Source organism: Bos javanicus, chromosome 13 (assembly GCF_032452875.1).
Source record: "Bos javanicus breed banteng chromosome 13, ARS-OSU_banteng_1.0, whole genome shotgun sequence".
NCBI classification, from domain to species: Eukaryota; Metazoa; Chordata; class Mammalia; order Artiodactyla; family Bovidae; genus Bos; species Bos javanicus.
Window position 1 is genome coordinate 30,703,378 of NC_083880.1, and position 16,627 is coordinate 30,720,004.

Consider the following 16,627-nt stretch of genomic DNA (forward strand, 5'->3'; position numbering starts at 1 on the left):
GGTATAATTTTTTTTAATATTTGATAAAATTTATCAGTGAAGTCATCTTCTATATTCTAAACTGCCCTGCCAGGCTATGGGTAGCAGTTAGAAATCTAGCTGGTTTCACCTTGTCTTAACATAGTTCTTCTGCCTGTAGAAGGTGTATTTCTCCTTCTGCTTGTGCCCTGAAATTTTGCAAATATCTTAGTAATGGAATGAGTCACTGGTCCCTTCTTACCAGTGAAAGACTTGTCTCACTCTAGAATTTTGTTAATTGGGACTCTTCTACATCTACTGGAAAATCCCATGGATGGAGGGGCCTGGTGGGCTGCAGTCCATGGGGTCGCTAGGAGTCAGACACGACTGAGCGACTTCACTTTATTTTTTCACTTTCATGCATTGGAGAAGGAAATGGCACCCCACTCCAGTGTTCTTGCCTGGAGAATCCCAGGGACTGGGGAACCTGGTGGGCTGCCGTCTATGGGGTCGCACACAGTCGGACACGACTGAAGTGACTTAGCAGCAGCAGCAGCAGCTACATCTACTGCTTCTAATGCCTCTAAAGATATACATATTTTTTTTTTCATTTATACAGTGTTTTATTTACGCTATAGCAGGAATTCGGTCTTTGTGACCATACAGAACTTTTCCAGAAGCATAATTCTATATTTAATTTTTTAATTTTTAATTTCAGTAAATTGGTTGCTCAAAATTTTCTGTTTTAAAAGATTAAAGACGTCCTGAGCAGCATACTCCCTTTGTGGGTCCAGACCCAGTCCTAAAGGGGGGCACGTATAGGTGTTTATTAGCACTAACACGGGGCTAATAGGTTTAGTCTCTAAGGTAAAACTACCAAGGTTCAAATTCTGGATCTACCACTTACTAGCTTTGGGTAAATCACTTAAATTCTCCAAGTTTCATTTCTCCAATTCATAGAATAAAGATAACAATACTACATACTACATATTGTTTTTTTTTAAAAACTCACAAAAGTAAAAACAATGTCTGGCATAGACAAAATAGCCAGTAATTACTAGCTCTTTCTCTAAAAAAGGCAAACCAAATTATGAAAGACATTTGGTTAGATCGAAGACTGGGTCTACCTAGTGGCGGTCCTAACTAAAAGTTGATTTTCTTGATTTATTATCACTTAAATCTACAGCTCTACTTAATAACTTCTCATTCTTCTCATTACTATTAAATAACTGGGGTTAAGTTTGAAGGTTATCTCCTCTCGACCACTGACCTTATTTGGCCCTATTAGCATCAGACATCTATGAAGTGTGAGGTTGAGAGTGAAATGTGAAAACTCGGTCTGACAGTACCGTGCAGTGATGCTGTACTGACAGCTGATTATGCAGTTGGAATGGGATGGCAGATTACTGTTGGTGGGACAGCTACCTCCACTCATCCAAACCTCATAAGATTTCAAAGTAATTTTGGCTGCAGATATTTATTTTGAATTTACTACATGGCTAATGATGGGGCTATTACATTTATTTTTTTAAGGTGATAGCTGTTCCTTTGAGCAAATGATCAGTGTCAAACAAATCACTTAACTGAACTACTGCTTTATAGGAGGCTTTCCACTACCTGAGGCAGAAGAGAAAAGAATAGGATTAGGATCTAAAAAGAGATTTGATGGCTGTCATTTCCACAATAGCAAAGTTGACAGGGGGAATAAATAACTTCTGGAGAGCGACTTGTTAAACTGGGTTAAGAGAAGATCTGTATGGGCACGGCTGAGTCTGGTGCTGCCTGCCAATCTGATTATATTTTATTACTCAGCTGAACTGTATTCTGTGATTCAGTTTGTGGTTATCTAAAGGGGTCATGAGCTGCAGGAGCTCATATTTCCTGAACATATTTGGGCAGAAATTGTGGATTGTTTTAAGAGAATGCCAACTAGTGTGAGGGAAGAAGACAAAGGGCTTTTTTATAGTTATTTAAGATGATCAAACTACCAACCAAGGCAGGCAGCCTCCTTTGTGGGATTCCAACAAACATTCAGGCACATTTGAGACAAAGAATGTCCTCTCCCCAAGAAAACTACACCTAAAAAACACAGGATGGAGGCAGATACAGCATGAAGTCCTTGTCTTTCAATCTGGTTTCTCTGGGTAACTCCATATCGCACTGTTTTGACATCTCCCTTTGACATCTCAAGAGCCAACCCTGGGTCTTGTCATTACTCACCTTTTGTATATGCCTAAAATTAATAACTCAGGTCTTTTATTTTCCAGCTGTTTTATTCCCATTCTGATCATACTGTTTCCCAATTCTTTGTCTTCTCTTTTTTTTCCCTAAGCAATATGTCTCCCTTGGCATCGTATATTTACTAATCTAATAAATCTAGATCTTTATCTAATGGTTAACCCATCTATTTACCTCCTTACTGTCATCTTCAGTCGTGTCTCTCACTTAGCCTTCAGTGACAACTGGCCCATATTGGATCAAGCTCACCGTTCACCCACCCTTTCCAGTACTGAGATTGCTCAGGCTCCTGAAAGGACTGGTGATACCAGAAACATATAACTTTTGCTGCCTGAGGCCAGTTGCAAATCCCATGGTCATTATTCCAAACTTTCACCATTCTTTCATATCGTATCAGCTAGATACCCTCTCATACATACATATAATCCCCCCAAAATGATCTCTTTCCTCTCAAATAAATTAACGATTATCAGGAGCCAATGTTTTCAATTTAGAACCTGTTTCCATTTACTTATCCATGTAAGAAACAACTTAGCCATGTGATTTAGACTGTGGTCAGTGTAGCAGCCAAGGCTCTTTATACCACTGGTTATGTGTAAGACCTTCAACATATGTAACTCCTCTCATCTTAAGCTTCTTTACATACAAAGTGATGAAAATAAAGGCACTTATTTTCAAGATTATATTCAAGTAAGGATTTAAAGATATAAGATATACAGAAAGAGAACTTAGCATAATGCTTTCCAGCTAGTGAATGCTCAATATGTGTGATAAAAAATAATTATATTAATTTCTATTTTTGCATCTGCCTTCATACTTTGCATTCTTCTATATCTCAGAGAGATGTTTCTTGTTATAGCCAAGATTCATTTCTCCAACTTCTCAGGCTTCAATGATACCATATTCCACCAATTCTGCCTCTCTTATCCTTTATTTTTCTGTCTCTTAGCATAGAAATGAATTCACACACACACCCTACAATCCTACACTAATCCTATGCAATCCTAGCTCTTACCTTCTCTTTTCTTTTCACAATTATGCTTCTCTAAAATGTTAACACTCCTTAATGTCCCTTCGTCAACCTCTATTTTTACACACACACACAATTACATTTGACTCAATAATCAATCAGTAACTTTTAAATTAAGTCTATAGGTCTTTTGAGCTTCCCTGGTGGCTCAGCTGGTAAAGAATCTGCCTGCAAAGAAGGAGACCTGAGTTTGATCCCTGGGTTGGGAAGATCCCCTGGAGAAGGGAACGGCTACCTACTCCAGTATTCTCGTCTGGAGAATTCCATGGACTGTATAGTCCACGGGGTCGCAAAGAGTTGGACATGACTGAGTGACTTTCACTTTCCTGGGTCTTTAATGCCACTTTCAGGTTACCATGTTTTGAATTGATGTGGCTAGCATGGGCTTCCCAGGTGCCCCTATAGTAGAGACCTCACCTGCCAATGCAGGAGACTCATGAGACAGAGACATGGGTTCCATCTCTGGGTCAGGAAGATCCTCTGGAGAAGGAAATGACAACCCATTCCAGTATTCTTAATTAGAGAATCTCATGGACAGAGGAGACTGGTGGGCTACAGTCCAGGGGGAATTGCAAAGGGTCGTACACAACTGAAACGACTCCAAACACACTCACATAACACAGTATAATGCAGTTTTGCGTATTTGTCCATTTAATTTATATGACAATGCCAAGAGGTAGGCATCATAATTGTTATTTTATAGAGAAGGAAAGAGAAGCTAACAGGTGTCATCCATTCACTGAACAATAACCATCCATTCACTGAATACATTGTATAATCTTTATTCTGTTTTTCCATGGAGCTTACAGTTTGGAGAGGGAGTTATATCATAAACCTGTTAACAAACAGCTCTATTTCATCAGCTAAGCTGAAAACTGTTAGGAAAACACAGTCCCTTGACTGACAACAAGAACCCCCATTGGAAAGGTCACAAGGACCTCTCTAAGAGATGTGGTTAAGCTGACTATGAAGGTTTAAACATGTCTGCCATTCCAAGAAAAGTGGAAGAAAGTTCAGGAAATGAAGATGCCTTGTTCAAATCAAAGGCTTGGTTGGACAAGAACCCTGGGAATTGGTGTTTCATCCCAGCCTTCTCTAATTTCCCCAAGCAGTGTTAGCCAACTCTCTTCTACTCTTGTGTACACCCATTTCCACACTTTTCCACTAGACTATAAACTACCTAAGGACAAGTGCACAGCCCTTAGCATGTGTCTAGTACCCAATAAATGATAATAATTCAATCAAGTAGTAGCAATTTATCCTAATGAATATTACACTCTTACATTTGGGGGGAAAGAATTGACAGTTTAGCCATTTCATGCAGGGTCTTCCCATCCTGGGTGGTCACTGCCCACTCCTCCATGTTCACTGATCTGGTTGTTTTAATGAGTTTTGTGTAACCAACTGCTGGTCTCTAGTTGATTAAAAAGGCTTAGAGAGTGAGGTCTGTGTGCTCTCTCAATATGGTTCCAGGGATTCCTCATCACCATCAGCCATTGGATTTGATTTGAAATGGCCACCAATTAGCTTCAAATTTTGGCTGATGAAAATATTGAGAAATGGTAGCTTTTTCTTGGGAAACTTATGAATATGCATGTGAGAAGTTTCTCTTCCTTCAAGGTGGCCTCCTGGAGAGAATACTAAACTGGAAGGTCAAAGCTCTGAGTCTTATTGTTGGCTTTGCCACTCACTCCCTCAGTGACCTTGGACAAGTTGCTTAGCCACTCTGCAGGCTACTGCTTCTTTGTTGATAAAGATGTGAGTAATGATAGCTGAAACAGACTTCCTTATAGGGAAGTTGTGAAGATTAATGAGATACTGTTTATAAAGCACTCTGAACTCTCTGAAAGAAAGGTGCTGTATAAATACAGAGTGTTGCTATTGTTATTCAACAGCTTCTTTGCTGCAAATTCTCTGTACATTTCTCAAAACCTGAGAAGGTGATGAAGTCAGAATGTATGGGTTATTCCATGTGACATGCACCTGTTCCCACCTCTGGTAAACTGTCCACTGAGTTTGCTTCTATGCTACTGCCTCTGTGTATAAGCTTTCTTTGGAACAAAAAACAAATACAATTGGTTTTTTGTATTTAATGAAACCATTAAAATTCAAATGGTTTCAAAGAAAATCATCTTTACTGGTCATTTGTAGACCGTGTGTGGGAACCATTTACAAGTGAAAACAGTAAGACCCTGATTTTCATGGTAAGTAACTCAAGGGACAAGATATGACTAACAGTTCCTGATTAATGACAAGTTCAATCTGCCCCTACAGCCACATCTCCCAAACCAGTAATCAAGCAATGAATTGGAAACCAAATCGCCTGCTCGCATTTTGTTTCTTCTCTCCAAGCTTGAAGGTCCTTTAGTGCCAGGGGTGACCAGAAAGGAAAGGAAAAACAAAAGACAGAGATCATGCTATTAATAACTGTCCTGGATTAGACCCCCCAAAAATCAAAAGTTGACTCTGCTATGCTCATACATAACTAAAGAATTAAGGCTGGGCTTCCCTGTAGCTCAGTGGTAAAGAATTTGCCTGCCGATGCAGGAGACATGGGTTCAATCCCTGATCCAGGAAGATCCCACATGCTGCAGAGCAACTAAGCCCATGAGCCACAACTACTAAGCCTGAGCTCTAGAGCCCACGTGCCACAGCTACTGAGCCCACGTGCTCAAACCCGTGCTCCCCAATCAGAGAAGCCACCACAATGACATGCCTGCGCATCCCAACTACAGAGGAGCCCCCAACTAGAGAAAAACCTGTGGACAGCCAAAAATGAAATAAATAAATAAATACATGATTAAAAAAAATAAAAGTGAAAGAAGTCAGGGCTGGCTGCTATTCTTTTTGCTTCTACCTATTTTTCTTCAAATACTGTGTTTTTCAGAACCAGCTAGTCTCTTAAATGTGATACCTTAATATTCAGAATGTGTGGAACGTGGGAAAATTGATGTTCCTCTGAGAATCTCAATCTTACATTAGCAGATTCTTTTGCATTTAATTCTGTCAATTTTTTATATTAAAGGAAGAAGAGGTTTCTTTTGACACAAGGAATTTTAAAATGTATGTAGGTAAAGTCCTTTAGGGAATCCTATTTTTCATCTACTTATTAGGGCCGATGGGAATAGCTCTTTTCTAAGATTTTCAAGTTCCAGATGATCCACAGTTGTTATAAGTGTCTTGGCCTTCTGATGTATTTGTTTCTAGAAAAGAACTGGAACAAGTAATCTGCTGAACACATGAAGTTGGAGTTATTGAATCAGTTTTCCAAAACTATGGATTGTCCCCTAAGACATGTTAAAATTTAGGAAAGAATATGTTCAGCTGTCAAAAAATATTTCTGAATTTAGAGGAATCCAGCCACAATTTGACATAAAGAAATCTAGAAAATAATCTTGTAAAATAAATTCTTCTACTTTTAATGAACAGAGTTACTTGTCTTTTTTCCCAACTACGGGAGATATAGTTTCTGAGATTCCCTAAGGCAGAAGAACCAGAGACCAAATTGCCAACATCCCCTGGATCATCGAAAAAGCAAGAGAGTTCCAGAAAAACATCTATTTCTCCTTTATGGACTATGCCAAAGCCTTTGACTGTGTGGATCACAATAAACTGTGGAAAATTCTGAAAGAGATGGGAATACCAGACCACCTGACCTGCCTCTTGAGAAACCTATATGCAGGTCAGGAAGCAACAGTTAGAACTGGACATGGAACAACAGACTGGTTCCAAATCGGGAAAGGAGTACGTCGAGGCTGTATATTGTCACCCTGCTTATTTAACTTACACGCAGAGTATATCATGAGAAACGCTGGACTGGAAGAAGCATAAGCTGGAATCAAGATTGCTGAGAGAAATATCAATAACCTCAGATATGCAGATGACACCACTATTACGGCAGAAAGTGAAGAGGAACTCAAAAGCCTCTTGATGAAAGTGAACGTGGAGAGTGAAAAAGTTGGCTTAAAGCTCAACATTCAGAAAACAAAGATCATGGCATCTGGTCCCATCACTTCATGGCAAATAGATGGAGAAACAGTGGCAACAGTGTCAGACTTTATTTTTGGGGGCTCCAAAATCACTGCAGATGGTGACTGCAGCCATGAAATTAGAAGATGCTTACTCCTTGGAAGGAAAGTTATGACCAACCTAGATAGCATATTCAAAAGCAGAGACATTACTTTGCCAACAAAGGTCCGTCTAGTCAAGGCTATGGTTTTCCCAGTGGTCTTGTATGGATGTGAGAGTTGGACTGTGAAGAAAGCTGAGTGCCGAAGAACTGGTGCTTTTGAACTGTGGTGTTGGAGAAGACTCTTGAGAGTCCCTTGGACTGCAAGGAGAGCCAACCAATCCATTCTAAAGGAGATCAGTCCTGGGTGTTCATTGGAAGGACTGATGCTAAAGCCGAAACTCCAATACTTTGGCCACCTCATGTGAAGAGTTGACTCATCGGAAAAGACTCTGATGCTGGGAGGGATTGGGGGCAGGAGGAGAAGGGGACAACAGAGGATGAGATGGCTGGATGGCATCACTGACTCAATGGACGTGAGTTTGAGTGAACTCCGGAAGTTGGTGATGGACAGGGAGGCCTGGCATGCTGCAATTCATGGGGTCGCAAAGAGTTGGACACGACTGAGCAACTGAACTGAACTGAAATGACATACTGTAGAACAATACATTTCAAAATAATTATTTTCCCTAAAATTGAGAAAATCTGAGGCATGATCTTGTGTCACCTCTATTTTAGATCACTGCTTTTACCTGAAGGAGGAGAAAAGGATTCAGGTACATTTCAGCGACAATAAAAATGCACCAATCATGTTGGTATTTCAGATTGATAGCCGAAAAACAGAGCAATCTTTCTGATTCATTGACAACAATGAGAAAGTTACAACTAGGACCTAGAGTGTGTAGTTTATCACTCCACTTGTCTTCCCAATACCCTCTAATCTGCTCTTTCTATTGTACTAGGATCAGATCTTTTAATGTTGAAAGAGAGAGAAGGGGGGAGGGAGGAAAGAAGGGGAAAAGGAAGGGAAGGAAGAGAGGAAGAAAAGAGAAAGAAGGCAAGACTGATCATGCTATTTTATTCTACCAGTATCACCATCAACACAAGAAAAGAGAAACCATGTGTTACAGGCTGAAAATAGTTCCCCAATGATATCCATGTCCTGATCTCCAGAATCTACGAATATGTTGCTCAATATGGTATAAGGGACTTGTTACATGAGATTAACTGAAAGGATCTTGAGGTCAGGTTATCCTGATATGGGCCCAATGTAAACACATCGTAAACACCTTATAGGCAGGTTACCTTATGGGGGTAGGGATGGGAGAAGGGAGAGAGAGGGAAGATATAAGAACAGAAAAAGAGGTGAGGAAGGAGAGGATATGACACATTACTGGCTTTGAAGATCAAAGGAGGGGCCATGAGCCAAGAAATTCAAACGGTCTTTAGAAAGTGCAAGAGGCAAGAAAACTGATTCTCTCTAGAATCTCCAGAAGGAACACAGGTCTACGGACAACTGGATATTAGGTCAGTGAAAATGAGTTTGGATTTCTGCCCCCCAGAGCTGTAAAATAATAGATTTGTGCTATTTTAAGCCACTAAGTTTGTGGGAATCTCTTACATCAGCGAGAGGAAATGCACACCTCATTATAAAGGTGATCTAGCCATGCCATGTTTGCCGCAAGGTGAGTGAGCCAGCAGTGGTCCAAGTGAACCATGAACACAGGTCAGTGCTTTCTACTTTGGCCTTCATGCAATGGAAGGAAGCAGGGTGTACCACCCCAGAACACACCACCTAGCAGATAGAATTCTGAAAGTTGGCCAGCTTGCCCTGGAGGAGCCCATTCGGCTAAGAAGCTAAAAGGTGCTCAGGAAACACCAGATCCACCTCCCCTAACATCTCCAGACTCCTCAGATTTACATAAAGCAAGAAACCTTATACTGCTTTGTCACTTCTCATCTTGGGATTATAAATATGATTGATATGACAGGAACATCTTAGAAAACAGTCAACTCAAAAGGAAGCAAGAATATTTAACAGAAAGGCATAACACAGGATGAGTAAACTGTGTGGGAGAATCCATGTTTTGGGGTGAGAGAAGCAGATGCTAAGGAAAAATGCCTCCAACAAAAACAAAAAGTATACATATCAAAAAGCACAAGTATGGATTTTGAAAATATTTACTTAAAGACTCACCAAAACCAGGTTTTAACAATTCCCAGAGTATTTAGATGTGGCTTACAGTAACAGCTCATACTGTCATCAAATATCCACCAAAAATAATATCCCAAACTGCCAAATTACATTTACTTTGGCCTCCTGAAAATTATGTGAAGATTTTTCATGAATACCATCTATAACCAGAAGGAATTCAATATGGTCCAGAATGGCACAAGGTCTAGAACCAGGCAGATTCTAGCTAAAGATAGCATTTAAAGAAATTAGACAATACTGGGGAGCCCTGTCCCTGTGTCTTTGGATAAGCTCTAACTTCTCTGATCCTCAGTTTTATTCATCCATTAAATGATGGTAGTATACAGTCACTCCTCCATATCCATGGGGGATTGGTTCCAGGATCCATGTGAGTATCAAAATCCATGGATACTCAAATCCCATAGCCAGCCCTCTATCCACAGATGTAGAACCCATAGACACAGAGGGCCAACTGTATCTCCTTCACAGGATGTTAAGAAGATTAAAATAAATAATGCCTATAAGCTATCTTTCAAAATATGATCCAGAGACTGCTTAATTTCTCTTTTCAGAAACTTTAGAAAGTCAACAGGTAGAATTTCATTAGACCATAACAAGGTTAGCCAGGTGGGCAAGAGCAGGGATATGAAATTAGATTTTTCATTGAGTCATGGTAGGGGGACGAGCTGAAGAGAAGTGATCCAGCTGCAAATGTCCAAGGGCTATGCCATCTGAGATGCTAAGCATTGTTCCCAGGGGAGTGAGTCCACCAGTAACTGGTCTCAGTCCAGATAGGCTACTAACAGTGAGGAATTCAAGGTGATGTGAGGATTTTGGAGGTATCCACAATAAAGAATCTGCCTACAATGCAAGATTTATCCCTGGGCCAGGGAGATCCCCTAGAGAAGGGAAACGCTACCCACTCCAGTATTCTTGCTGGAAAATTCCATGGACAGAGGAGCCTGGAGGGCTACAGTTCATGGGATTTCAGAGTCAGACACAACTGAGCTACTAACACATTACATTATATTGCATTACATTAAATTACATGGAAAAAGACAACAAAGAAAAGTAGAATTGCTGCCCATTAGGACAGGAACCAGGTGGTTTCCCAGAAAGAAAACTGGGAACCATGAACCAAGGTCAAGCACTACTTATAAAAATGTTGATGTCTCAGAGGGTTGGGCTGGAGCTCAGGAACTAATTAGAAGCCTGTATATAAGAGATTTAGAAGAGCAGTGAGGGGATCTCAAATCAGGTAAAAAATCCCCCTGACTCTGGCAAGGATTAATCTAAATCACAGGACAATAGTCCAATCTACAGGTGGTATCAAAGAGAAGTTGCACTGGACAGAATAAAACCAGCAAGGAAGTCTTTATTCAAGACTATTGTACAAGGTGCTGGAGAAGACTCTTGAGAGCCCCTTGGATAACAAGGAGATCAAACCAGTCAATCCTAAAGGAAATCAACCCTTCCAACATTTACTGAAAGGACTGATGCTGAAGCTGAAGCTCCAATAACTTTGGCCACCTGATGTGAAGAGCGGACTCTTTGGAAAAGACCCTGATGCTGGGAAAGATTGAAGGCAAGAGGAGAGGGGACAACAGAGGATGAGATGGTTGGATGGCATCACAGACTCAATGGATATGAGTTTGAGCAAACTCCGGGAGATAGTGAAGGGCAGGGAAGTCTGGCATGCTGCAGTCCATGGGGTCACAAAGTGTCGGACATAACTTAGTGACTGAACAACAACAAATTGTACTAGGGGAGAGAGAGACTGAACTCAACCCCATCCACAAATAAAAAGGCAGAAGAGTTTCAAGTTCTGGAATAGACTGGGGGACAGATTAGAACATTAGTTTGGGGTCAATCAAGGTAAATCAGCAATATGTGTTTACTAATTGGTGCTCATGGAAATCAAGCTCTGGTCCTTCTACATTTACAGGAAGACAGGGGCACTATCTTTCTTGATGATTACATTTCAAAGGGATGACTCCGTGGTCCATAAGACAGACACCTCTGGATTATAAAATTGGTAAGAGTTAGGAAAAAGACATATCTCAAAGGGGCAGATAAAGAGTTTACCATGCAAATTTTCTAAAGTAAATACTCTAAGAAAAGGAAGGGCAGGGGCTTAGAGTCAGGAAGAAATCTGTCCAAAGTTTATTCAAGGTGAGGAGCATGGTGAGTTCCTCTTGGTCAGTAGAGACTAAATAGCTGCAGCTTTTTTTTTTTTTCTAATTTTTTTTTATTTTTAAACTTTACAAATTGTATTAGTTTGGCCAAATATCAAAATGAATCCGCCACAGGTATACATGTGTTCCCCCTCCTGAACCCTCCTCCCTCCTCCCTCCCCATACCATCCCTCTGGGTCGTCCCAGTGCACTAGCCCCAAGCATCCAGTATCGTGCATCGAACCTGGACTGGCAACTCGTTTCTTACATGATATTTTACATGTTTCAATGCCATTCTCCCAAATCTTCCCACCCTCTCCCTCTCCCACAGAGTCCATAAGACTGTTCTATACATCAGTGTCTCTAGCTGCAGCTTTGAGACTTTAAAATGCAGTCCTCCAAAGACCCAAATAATACCCAATCCTAACATTCTAACATGTTGGGTTAAACAACACAGTGGCCTTTCCAGGATCTGGTTGTCAGTGGCACAACAAAGACTATGGCTTTGGCTTGTGGGCACAGAAATCATGGCTCATCTTCATTTTCTACAAAGGACTTCCCTCTTGCTTTTGCTGGAAGTCCCCACTGAGGAAAGTCTGAGCCCATATCATCCTTCGTTTTGGTGTCCAGCACCACCAGGTTCTGCTGGTACTGCCTCTCGCTGCTGCTGAAGCGATGGGTGATGAATAGTGTCAAAAAATGCAGACCCCAGCTCTCACCGGTGGAAATGCTGTCCTGGAGCACAAAGTGTATCAGATATCCAGTGGGAAGGGAACAGAACACCTCACTCTTCATTGTAATCCAAATACTTTGAATTTCCCATGACTCCAGTGAATTTGTTAGAAAATAACTAATTCAGTTTATTCTAATGGTTCTCCCTCTTCCAGATCTCAGGGACATGGAGGTGGGTGAACTGGCTTGGGAACATATGAATGACAAATGATGTACTGTGTCAAGATTTTCCCCGCTCTCCACTGACTGAGATGCTACAGAAGCAAACTTAATATGCAAGACCCATTCCTTCCTTTAAGGTGACATCTTTCTAAGAAGCCACTCAATTCTTCATTGAAATAAGCATTTCCAGGGTCCAATCCACCTGTCTGCCTTGTTGACTCAGACAAGTCTCCTTGTCAGCGGTGTTCTCAGTCTACACCTGCTGCTGCTAAGTCACTTCAGTCGTGTCCGACTTTGTGCGACCCCATAGACGGAAGCCCACCAGGCTCCCCGTCCCTGGGATTCTCCAGGCAAGAACACTGGAGTGGGTTGCCATTTCCTTCTCCAATGCAGGAAAGTGAAAAGTGAAAGTGAAGTCGCTCAGTCGTGTCTGACTCTTAGCAACCCCATGGACTGCAGCCTACCAGGCTCCTCCATCCATGGGATTTTCCAGGCAAGAGTGCTGGAGTGGGGTGCCATTGCCTTCTCCGCAGTCTATACCAGCAATGAGCTATAGAGGCCCAGGTTAGCTACAACCAGGCCAGATGGAAGAATAGAAAGAAGATTCTCTTTTGCTGCAACTACTGCTTTGTTAATTTTCATGCCTAGAATTCAGAATCAAGCTTCATTTTGGCATTGTTCTACTGAGTCAAGTAGGTAATTTTACCTGGAAGAATGTATCTTGATTTTTCTGTGATACTCAGCACATCTATGACCATTTTGAATTTGGGGGAAAAACATGTGTCCCATTAAGAGTTTTCTTTCGCTGAAAGTTGTCCTTGTGCAAAAAGTTTGCCTACCATGCATTTGGAACCAAGTTTCCTTTTCCCATGTTTCTGCTTTCTTAGTTTAGTTCTAATCAACTAGGGAACAAGGAGAGAAACTTTAAAGGCAGAGTTGACTGAAGAGGCTCATTTTTCTCAGAGAGAGAAGACTTAAGGAGTTCATGGACAATAAATATTCCTCTTCAGATCTACTAGAATCTTGACAGGTGAGCTGGTTTCTCACCCTTTTAAAAGTACATGTCATCAACCCGGATGAAAGAATCACAGAATGGGATTTTTGTTCTTTCACGGAGAAAAATGTATCCTAAAAGTCATACAATTTTATCTTTAATTAAGGAGATTTTGTGACTGTTAAGAAGGAAACAATGGCTTGTGGGCACATTAGTTTTCTACAGAAATTGAGAAGATTGTTCTAAAAATAATCACTAGATGATAGGTTTGTTCAGCAGGCATCCCCCACATCAGCCCTCCGTATCTGTAAGAGTGCCTAGAACACAGTAGATTCTCAAAAAGGCATAAACAAATGCTTGGATAAGTGAATGAATTTCAGGGTTTATGAAGAAATGTAGCTGTTTAAATTTAGGAAGATTCCCAGCCTGGGGTCAGCTCTGAAATCTGGGTTTTTTCTTTACTTCTCCAACCGGAAGCTGGCTAACTAACATCTGGGACCTCAGACAGATCTTTCAAACTCTTGTGGTTTCTCAGGTTTCTTATTTAAAAGGCAAGGTTTGGACAAGAAAGCTCTAAGATTACTTCAAGCTCTATGAGGCTAGAATTTTACATTGCAAGGCTTATAGCAGGTACTAATGGCCCCAAATCATCAAATCTGTGCTATTTAAATCCCCCCCGTTAAAAAAGGTAATAAAAGCAGATTGCTATCTAGAACAGGGAGCTCAGCTCAGTTCCCTGTGATGACCTAGATGAGTGGGACTGGGTAGGGGAAAGAGGCCCAAGAGGGAGGGGGATATATGTATACATATAGCTGATTCACTTCATTGTAGAGTAGAAGCTAATATAATATTGTTAAACTACATTCCAATTTAAAAAAAAGAAGCACGTTGCAAATTGCTTCAGGTCCGCTAGGGGGCAGGTATCAAGACACATCAGCAGTTAAGAATGACTAGAAGGAAATGGCAACCCACTCCAGTGTTCTTGCCTGGAGAATCCCAGGGACGGGGGAGCCTGGTGGGCTGCCCTCTATGGGGTCGCACAGAGTCGGACACGACTGAAGCAACTTAGCAGCAGCAGCAGAAATACAAAACAGTACCATGTGAATTACTGTGGCACAGGATTGGAGTTGCGTAACACTTCACATTTGAACATCACAAAATACCTTGTAAGGAGAAAACTCTGACCCTGCTTGGCAGATAAAGAGGACTGTGGTGTATTCCAAGCAAATGACTCTCTTGAAAGCACAGACACTTCACCCAAAGGAGGATTTGAAGTTTCAACATCCTGTGTCTTATCTCTGAACACTGACCATCACTCAGGTGAATTACCGCGCGATGGGACCTGAGAGCTGTTGGGACACCTAGACGTTGTTTCACCCAACAGGTAAGAAAGAAGGGGCAACTAACTCTTCTGTTTGACGTTCCCATCACAGGCAGACACCCAGCAGGCTGAGGCGCCAAGCAGGTGATGCCCTTCAGGGTGATTTCCTTTTGAAGTGCTCAGAAAGGATTTTTAAAAATCAAAGAAGAAAACATCTTGAAAAAATTGGCTGCTGGTGGTACTGTCTCTTCCAAGTTGACATCATCAATCAACCAACAGTGTAGGAGAACTGTCAAATTCCAGCAGCACGAGGGACTAGAGAAACAGACACCTGGAAAATGGGAAGCCGCTCTACAGCACAGCTGGAGCCGTGGGGCTGTGATTCGCCGGGAGAGAATTTAATGGGGTTCAGGCAGGGGAAGGAGAGTGTGTTGGGGGGGTGGGGAGGGTGGAAACATCAATTAAAGTGTGCCTGATTCATAATTTTCTCCATTTCTCGGCAGAGTAACTTTCTGCCCTGCCTTATGTATTGTGCACAGCTACCTCAGAATTCATTTTTCAGCTGTTATTCATACTTGAGTTGGGTGTTTCTGAATGTATTCTTCCTCACAGTAACTGTTGACAGGTCCAACCCTGTAACCATCTGGCTCCTGAAGTAATGAGACCAAATGAAATGGAGCTTGAAGAAATTAACATTCTTTCCTTAATCTATTAATAACTGAGAAGTGTTGATTTTGGTGACAGCTAGATACTTTATTATGAGGCATATTGGTTAATTAAGAGCATCATAATGAAGGTTATAGGAATGTATATCCCTCCAGAAATATACATATTTTTAATAAGCATAATTTCATTCTTCTCACAGGCTCAAAAAATTAAAAAAAAAGCCAGTTGAAAATGGTATGCACAGAGAAAGTCTCAACAAAGACTAAACAGACAATTTTGAATGTATGTACCATGGTTATTGTTGTCTTACTGTGTTAAGCGTGCCTGTGTATATTAAATACAGATGCTGTGTATCAATAGAAAACAAGTGAAAGTGAAAGTTTTCGTTGCTCCGTTATGTCCTACTCTTTGCAATCCCATGCGCTGTAGCCCACCAGGCTCCTCAGGCTCTTCCGTCAAGAATACTGGAGTGGGTAGCCATTCCCTTCTCCAGTGCATCTTCCTGACCCAGGAGTTGAACTTTGGTCTTCTGCATTGCAGGCAGATTCTTTACTGTCTGAGCCACCAGGGGAACCAACTGCAAACAATTACAGGTCTTCCAGTTCTAATCTCCCACGATCCTTCCCCCATCTGTTTATCGCAGATGATGTTTTGCAGCTTTGTTCAGTCTTTACTTGGTGGATGGGTGGAGGAATCACCCACTTTGCTAGAAGTGAAAATGCACAGATTTTGATATTTAGGTCATCAGTTCAGTTCAATTGCTCTGTCATGTCCGACTCTTTGTGACCCCATGAATTGCAGCACGATAGGCCTCCCTGCCCATCACCATTTCTGAGTTCACTCAGACTCACGTCCATCGAGTCGGTGATGCCATCCAGCCATCTCATCCTCTGTCATCCCCTTCTCCTCCTGCCCCCAATTCCTCCCAGCATCAGAGTCTTTTCCAATGAGTCAACTCTTCACATGAGGTGGCCAAAGTATTGCAGTTTCAGCTTTAGCATCATTCCCTCCAAAGAAATCCCTGGGCTGATCTCCTTCAGAATGGACTGGTTGGATCTCCTTGCAGTCCAAGGGACTCTCAAGAGTCGTCTCCAACATCACACTTCAAAAGCATCAATTCTTCGGTGCAAGCTTTCTTCACAGTCCAAC

The 16,627-nt window shown here is 41.4% G+C and overlaps 1 long non-coding RNA gene across 1 annotated transcript; it reads left to right on the forward strand.

Annotated features, from left to right (window-relative positions):
• Positions 1 to 14,404: 14,404 nt before the first annotated feature.
• Positions 14,405 to 15,857, forward strand: LOC133258838 (uncharacterized). Its single transcript, XR_009740173.1, has 2 exons — positions 14,405 to 14,811; positions 14,925 to 15,857. It is a non-coding gene; the product is annotated as an uncharacterized LOC133258838 (long non-coding RNA).
• Positions 15,858 to 16,627: the final 770 nt, after the last annotated feature.